We start from the raw sequence: 8,744 nt of genomic DNA on the forward strand, positions 1-8,744 counted from the left end.
GTTGTTGTAGTCTAATATTATCAGTATATCGAATAAAATTTGAATATCAAACACTTGTGAATTTTTTACAGCGAAATCAAAGTGCGTCCATACTTTCTGGGACAGTTATTATACAGTCTTGTTTAATAAAAAAATAAATGAATCTCAATGTAGTTTTACTATTTCACAGTACTATCGGTATACATGACCATTCAATTGCCTGCTCCAAATTTGTGCATGAAAACAAATGTAAATTCACCAAATATTTTTATCAGCGTACATACACACACAGATATTTTCCGATCTCTTCGAGCTGAGTGGAATGGTATATGACACTATGGATCTTCGTGGCTCTGTTCGAAAGTCGGGGTTTTCAGCAATTCTTTTACTTTTCTATAGAGAAAGGCAAAAGTCAAGAGGAAAATATTATTGGAAAGCAATATCTGTCACGTGTCGCTGCTATCAAGCTATCATGACTCGTGTGTGGTTAATCAGTGTTTACAGCTCGATACATGAAGCAAAGTATAGAATGATAGAAATACCAGACGCTGAAAATTTTTCAAAAAGATTCCTATACAGAACAAATGGAACACTCTAATTGTATTCTTCGATAATTAACAATTAAAAACGTTATTCGTGTGTATTTTCGTCAAATTGTGCCAGCGATTAACCAAAACTTTGCAGAAGGTGCAATTGCGTCTCGATCTAGAACAACTGCATTTGCTTCAATTTAACAAAGCTATTAATGTTATATACATTCAATTCGTTGAAGGATGCCAAGAATTCGTTAGAAACAACAACAACGTACACTAAGTGTAGCACGAAAATACATGTGGTGTTCATCAAAAACCTGATTCCGGTCACCCACCCCACAAAAAACAACACCCACGTGACAGATTACGTGAGTAAAGAGAAATTTGTTGAATTGGATTCGGGTCAACTTCAAAGATGAAACGTAATCTGTCCCAACAAACACTTAAACAGAATACATGACCCAAGGTCAATGCAATTACTTTATTTTTGTGCTTGGCACTAGCAACAAGATGAAAGTGTGAAATTAGTACAAAAAATACAATTCATTGTACTGACATATAAACAATACATGATAAGACCACGCAAATGCCCACTATCAAAGAACGTGAAGTATCACGAGACATTAAATACGAATTAATGCGAAATTTTCCATAAATAATCAAAATTGCCGTTCACCCGCAATATTCGAGGAAACATATTGATTATTCTGAAATGTGCTAGAGTGGGTGGTGCTATAGTAATACTTATGAGATGTTCTGGTGTCTTCAAAATTTCTAGTCATTTAGTGCAGATTTCATTGCCTGACGCCATGACTAACTTGTCCTAAATGACTGTTTTTTTTTTACTAACTTGTCCTAAATGACTGTTTTTGTAACTATTTTGAATTTTGAAAGTAGAATTTTTCATACCGGTAGCTTAGCAAGCGACATACGTCAAATCAGTAATCAACTGTTAAAGTAGATATTAACTTGAAAATTGGCAGGCGATGGATCTTATATGCGATTGAATCAGTTGATTCAACCGATCATTCATATCGTAGATCATTTAGCTGAATTTAATAGCAAATCTTACAAAATATTTTGTTTCATATTTTAATGCAAATAATATCATGCAATAAAATTCAAAAAAATAAATCATACTTTAATTTTCGTCGAAGATTGTTTTTATTTTTTCTGAATGTAGATGGATTCACACAAAAAAATCGTATATAAATTCCATCAAAATCCGTAGTTCGATTGGCTAGTAACTGTATAAGTTATGCTAGTTGAAATGATCTTCTCCGCCTACTTGATTATTAAACTCGATTTTCTTGTATGAGAGTAACAAAAGTCCACATTTGTTGTATACCTTTTCATTCGTTTATATCAATTGTTTCATCGTGCAAAAGATTATACCGTCACATCAATTCAATTGGTTTGATTGATGAGCATGCTGTTATCGAAATGGATGTTGTTTCGAGGAGAATTTGAATGCAAGATAAATACCACGGCAAAGACATACAAGAACGAACTCAAAACCTTAGGTTATTTATTTTTTGTGCTGAAACAATATTACGTATTTTAATGTTTTTTGTATATGTTATTATGTTATCTAGGAATAAACTACTACATGGTCAACAACCTTGTTCAAACTGTTGACTGTAGTGGTTCACCGACATACCCCCACGAAACTAAGAAATTATTTGGGGAGACCGGGGCTAGGTCGGGCACGGAATTAAACTTATATATCTTACAAACCAGCAATTATTACAAAACATGGATTGACTTTGTAAACCTGCTTTCATATGACAGATAAACGTAAGTAAGCTGGATGACACTGTGTCAATTCTATTTTGGCGTCAATATCTGAAAGTTTGTCTGAATCGAATGAAGTGAAAGAACACAAAATTGAAGCAAAGAAAACAGATATACAGGGTCGCATACGAACTGTGTGTAAAATTTACTCATTAATCGTGGCGAACAGTTGCAGATGTCACTGCGATCGACACTATTTTGGATGCAGCATTTACATCACGACACTATTTTGAGGTCTATATACACTTCCCGCAAAATTTCTGTTTTGCTGTTTGTTAAAATAACAAGTTGCTATCGGAAATATGATTAGCAATTTATGATATAATTTTCAATAGTATAAAATAATCGCAAATAACTGAAAACTATAGTTTTCTAAAATGTTTGGTATCGACGAGTATTAAAGAGAAATACTCATTATGCTTGTTTGTCTTTCTCGTGCTCGGACGACGGTTTTGATGGAGAAAGAGATCATTACCAACTAGGTAGGTATAAAATGTAGGGGAAAGTGTTCGGTTACCGGCACCCTTTTATTTTAAGCTCATAACTTCTGACTTAGTGCACATTATGCGGACATCTATGCATAAATGGAAAGCTAAAGTACCTAGCTAACAACTGATTAAGAAATTAAGTTGATTCATTTGATTGAAAAATAAATTGAAATTTAGTAAAGCGATAAATTTTGGCCATTTCAAAAAAGGTGTTCGGTTACCAGCACCCCCAAGAAATTTCACTAAAAATGGAAGAATATAAGTAAAAACTGCAGTTATTGAAAGAAAAGAACAGATTTTTTTCTTTTTGGAAGCGTTTTGGACAAAAGTCTTCATTGTCTAATGATGACTTCACCTTGGCTCTCTTAGTCGATGATATGGATGGTGGCGCCTTTGGTGTTGATTTGGCCGGTTTTGCACGTTTTTTCTTAGCCGGACCATCTGATGTATGAGCAGCTAAATATTTGGCCAAAACTTTGGATTGCTTTGTCTCGACAGCAGCAATTTTTAACGATTTGTCGAAAAAAATGGGTTGCCGGTCCCAAGGTGTTGGGATGCCGGTAAGCGAAATCGGTAGACATTTTGGAAATGACAAAACAAATCTTTGGTTGCGAAAATTTTGATAGCATCCGGTATTAAATCACGAAATAGATCAATTTCCCCTCTCAAATATTCAATCCACTCACCTTTCCGATCGATGCTCTTCAATTTATGATACTATAAACAACGAAATAAAGAACTTTTGTGTTGATTTTCACGCAATTAAAATTTGTTTTGAACGCAGCAAAAAGTACAAGCGACTGTTTGCTTCGGTATTTGGCATAAAAAGAACGTGCTGCTATTATACACACACATGACATTTATCGGAATGACGCTATCTGCCCTTTGTCAAAAGTTACGGTGGGGTGCAGGCAACCGAACACCTTCCCCTACTAATTGACACGTTTTATTCATTCTAGCCTGTTGACTTTTAGTATCAGTTAATTGATTATTAAAGAACTTTCTGAAATTTTCTTTCATTGAAATTATCGTACTTCTGCAGGCGAACAATTTTTTGCTCTCTTTTGCTCTGTCTTATTAATTTGTGTGTTAGAATAACGGAGCCGTGAACTCGTTGTTCTTTAGTATAACTACACCGTTACAATTCTAGAAATAAAACAAAAATGAAACCTTGCACAATTCATACAATATATCGACTTATGAGAACGATTTTAGATATTGGGAAATGTAAAGTTTTATTCGTATTCACATCATTCAGTTATGTTTCAGACATGATCCACCCACCTTTTGTTTTATTCCGATCGAATTTTCATGTGATTTAAACGACATGGAAATGGAGTTATCCTCTACACTTAGGTAAATTGTGTGAGATGAGTTCAAATTGTTGCAAACAGGCAGGAGATCTTCGTAATCTTTTCAGAACTCAGTAGAACGTTCTGGAAGATTGAGGCGAATAGTCGAGTAGGTGGCAATATTGAGGCTTTTATGTACGAGAATTAGAAGCACATGCTACATCAATTGGTCATAACACGAAAGTAATTTTCTTGTGAGTGAAATCTGTTGTATTTACATAACATTGATTCTGGCTCATTTGCTTGAGCTCGACGAGGCTAACTGTAAAAATATATATATTTGAAAAAAATATTTTTCATTTGTAAATGTGGGTTAGTGTAGATGTCTTCTTGTCCAGTTTCTCGTATGACCTATAAGAGTCAACAAATTTCAGACAATTTACATGGGAACATTGTGTTCTGTACGAATATCAGACAAACAGACTTACAATTTTTTTTGCTTCTGACATACCGGTCATTCGCGGTATATTTGGCGACAGTCTCGGACAAGATTTGAAAGCAAACTGGAAGCATTTATAACAAGGTACGGAAGCATGTGGCAGGTACGGTATGAAAAGAAGTGTCACTATTCATGAAAAGTGATTTTATTATGATGATCCTAACCGCAACGGGCATACACAAAACCAACGATAAGGCCATAAATAAAATAAGACCAAGATCGGTAGGACCATTCTATTGAAAAAAAAAAAAATGAAATATGAGTCGTGACAAGAGGACGTAATACTGCATCACGACAACGCTCGTCCGCATGTTGCAGCTTCATTAAAAATCCACTTGAATTTTAGTGAATGGACTATTCTGACTAACTCGCCTTATAGTTCAAGCTTGATCACATCTGACTAACACTTGATTCGATCGATGCAAAACGCATTTACCGAAATAGTATGAAAACGAAACAAAAGAAGAAAACAAAACAACTAGTTAATAAAACCAATCGAATTATTTAGATGGGTAAACAATGAACCGTCAATAACACGATAACAGTTTTTTCTTAGTCAATAAAACTTAATAAAAAACACATCATACACATCAAATATCTGCCTTGCATATCAAGAACATGGTAACAGAACACAAATGTTTTCGTATCATTTTAAAATAACACGGTTCTCGAACATTGACAGAAGGCTCGAAAAATCATTAGCAAACGATCACAACTTTATCGAACCAGATAAACACAGGAGCCGAATAAACACTTTCTGTTTACAATTTTGCTTACGATTTGAACTTAGTGTTCTGAACTACCATCGATTATTTTTTCGTTCATTCCATCGACAATGTTTTTCTTCGCGGTATCACTACTAATAAGAGTAAGTTCGTGCTATTAAAAACTAACACTTGTTGAGTCTCCAACCGATCAAACGATTACTTCTCCAATCGATTGGCTTAGACACTAATAATCACTTTATCGACTTACATTATTCCGTGAGATGCAACAGAACTGCGGCGGTCACAGTTTCTAATATAACTGCGATTCAGAATATGATTTCCTAAAAATAACCGAAACTAGACGGATTTCATGATTTCCGTTCATGCACTTGATTCGCTTGGATCCAGACGACTAAATTGACATTCACAAGCACCAGTTTAAACTCTTTCATCCATCATTAGTGAATATATTTCTCATTAAATATCTTTACGGAGTGCACTAAGTGATCGGCGATTTTTTTTTTGCCATACACCTCTGATCACGTCGAAGATAGGAACGCGTCTGCTTCGGCAAGACAAACTTCACAGACAATTATACATCGCTGCGTTTGACATTGTACTCAATCATCACATCATTCTCCATTCTTATTATTCATATATTGTTTTTTTTTCACGCATACCTTCCGCTTACGCGAATAACAAAATGAAAACAAATGCACAAATTTCATCGTTTGACTATAGCTTCTAACGGTCACCCTTCTGTAAAGGATCGACCACCACGAACTGATTGTACAAAGAAGACTTCCCGAATAGAAACACAGAGTATTCTGCAGACTATGAAAGAGCAATAAATATTATAACTTATTAATACCGAATTATGTAATATAGAAACTCATTAGGAATTAAATATGAACATACGTGGAATTTTGTCACTTTGAAAAAAGAAGTTTGAATAAATCTGTTTGATTAACATTCATTATCACCTTCCTATTCCAGTATAAGAATAAGTTAAATTTCATCGTTTTCGTTTTGTAAAATAACACAAAATTTTAATGGACAAAAAATGGTTACAGAAACATTTCACTGTCGGAACGAGAATGGCGAAAACTTTAATTTTCTAGTCGGGTCGTTTGCTATTTCTTACGACTTATACAAGCGAATGTGTTCGGATTCACTGTCTTGCTGGCTATCAGAGCTAATTTTTGTTTGCACATTGATAACAGTTCGATTCGTGGCTGATTGTAGATTGTATTTGATTGGTTCCTATCATTTACTGTTTTCAGGAAGCAGAAAAAAACATTACGTCACAATAATGAACGACATTAGGTTCATCGCTGGAATAGCTAATTAGAACTTTATTTCATATCCTACCTTTTCGATGGCACGCCATCGAGTTCTAGCTTACGTGGACTTGGAACGATTTCAGTATCTTCTAAATTCTTCAGTCTGCGAATGCGGCACAGGAAAATTGCATTCGAATTTAACAAGTCACCTAAAGTTTTTTCTTGCTGATTACTCGGTCAGCAATTAACAAATTACACCGTATTCACTGTCAAAATCTACTATATAAAATCTACAACTTAGGACGTGAAAGGAGTGAAACACGAATCTCAACGAGTAGAGGATTTCAACGAATTGTGACTGTGAACGATTATCTTTTTGAAGATCTACAATTTAGATACCTCTGATATACAATTAGTTGGGAACTACTCCATCAGAGGGGCTTTAAAATCGGTTAAACGTGAAGTATTAAGATTTTTCTAATGCGGTTTTGAAACAAATTTCAAAGTAATTCAAAATCTGTCAAATGATGAAAATATTATTTATAATATGAAAATCGTTCTCTTATTCAAAACCTGTTTTAATCCAGCTAGTGGTGTGACGGTATATTTCTCATGTTACTCATACTCTCATAAATATTTTCAAAAAACTTCCCATTGAATCTTGAATAAAAACGAGAAAGTCTGCTCGTGAACAAAACAGTTTTGAATAACCAAATTTAGAAGACTTTCTACCGATTTCTTCATCGTCGTTCAAAATGATGGTTTTGAAATTTTGAACACACCTCACCCCGTATTTCCGGAACCAGAAGTAGGATTCGGATGAAATTCTACAGCAAAGCCAAGAATTTGAAATTCCATTCGGTCAAAACTGTAAGAACGAAGTGAACTCCGCTTTGAAGTTTTTGAACTGGGTCTTCCGGAATTTACATTGCTTTCAAATTGGAACAGTTTTAAGACAAATTTAGAAGATTTTTATTCTTTCTGTTTCGTCGTTCTGAATGACAGAGGATTTTAATTACTATTTCCGGTACTTCCGAAACCTCTTATCTCCTAAATCAATTTTTATAACTAACAAGAAATACATAAGTATCATACGACTAGCACTGAGGATTTTTTTCGTTTTTACCTTGTTATGTACAAAAACAGGCTCTTGAAATGAATATTTTTTCTAGTCATTATCACGGAATTTCGGAAACGGAAGTAATATACAAATAAAGCCAGTAATGTTAAACAAGTATGTGAGACATTTCAGTTGAATGTTTTTATATCGGTTCAGCCATTTACAAAAACATGGAGTGCTTATTGGAGTGGAACCGGAAGTCGAATCTGGATAAAATTTGAAAGCATTCTGTAGAAGAGTATGGCCTTTCATATGAGCCTTCACACAAAAAAAAATTGAATTTTACAGGTGACCTAATCCCTCATACGATGTTATTCATAAAGACCTAATTTGTCAAATGACGGAAAATCTCATTTGTAATGACTTAATGTAAGATGAGCTTGAATTTTACTGGTTTCGACTGTAACTTGCGTTCTGCTAACAGGTGCGACTGTATGAATTTAAATGCACCTTTTACCAGCCAAACAGATGCATGCTTTTGTGGCTCGGTCGATTAACTGATGTAATTGCGATCCAATGATTCTCGGTACATGTCGCGACGGTTGGCTCCTCAGTATTTCTTTTTTTATATATCAATGAACTTCATGTATGGAATTTTAGACACAATATTAAATGTTCTTCCACGTAAATTTGCGTGAGCTGTGACGCTCCATTTATGTGCATCTAATAAGATGTAAAATCACAGGGTTTTTTTTAAGTGTGTATGTAAGCAAATGTCGGTAATCCATATTACTTCTGTATTACAGACAACAAAGTTCAATATAGCTTTGAATTGAAGAATTTTTCTAGTTTTTTCAACACCAATGCATTGATTTAATGTAGCAATTCAATTTCTGTGCACTGTTATCGATAATGTTTGATTGCAATATAAAGCATTAAATGCCAATATCTAGCATGACAAAAAGCTGTAACAAGATAATGGTTAATTAAATTTTGAATGCAAATTGAATGCACACTGCTTTAAAGCATGTTCAATTAATGTGCTTGTACATTAACTATATTCCAAAAAAAATTGAACTTTACAGGTGACTTAATCGTATTTATAAAGA

General features: G+C 34.2%; 1 protein-coding gene across 3 annotated transcripts in view; it reads right to left on the minus strand.

The window, feature by feature from the left end:
- Nucleotides 1-6,400, minus strand: part of LOC131428073 (facilitated trehalose transporter Tret1-2 homolog) — a 29,014-nt gene extending 22,614 nt beyond the window's left edge. The window contains exons 1-2 of one of the 3 annotated variants that reach the window (XM_058591725.1): nt 6,211-6,384; nt 5,561-6,126 (exon numbers count right to left, since the gene is read on the minus strand). The gene's annotated coding sequence lies outside the window, so the exon portion shown is untranslated. Of the gene's footprint in view, nt 1-5,560; nt 6,127-6,210 lie in introns of all 3 variants that reach the window. The other 2 variants (XM_058591727.1, XM_058591726.1) reach the window with 2 other exon arrangements.
- Between the last annotated feature and the right edge of the window lie 2,344 nt (nt 6,401-8,744).

Source organism: Malaya genurostris, chromosome 2 (assembly GCF_030247185.1).
Source record: "Malaya genurostris strain Urasoe2022 chromosome 2, Malgen_1.1, whole genome shotgun sequence".
In the NCBI taxonomy this organism is placed as follows: Eukaryota; Metazoa; Arthropoda; class Insecta; order Diptera; family Culicidae; genus Malaya; species Malaya genurostris.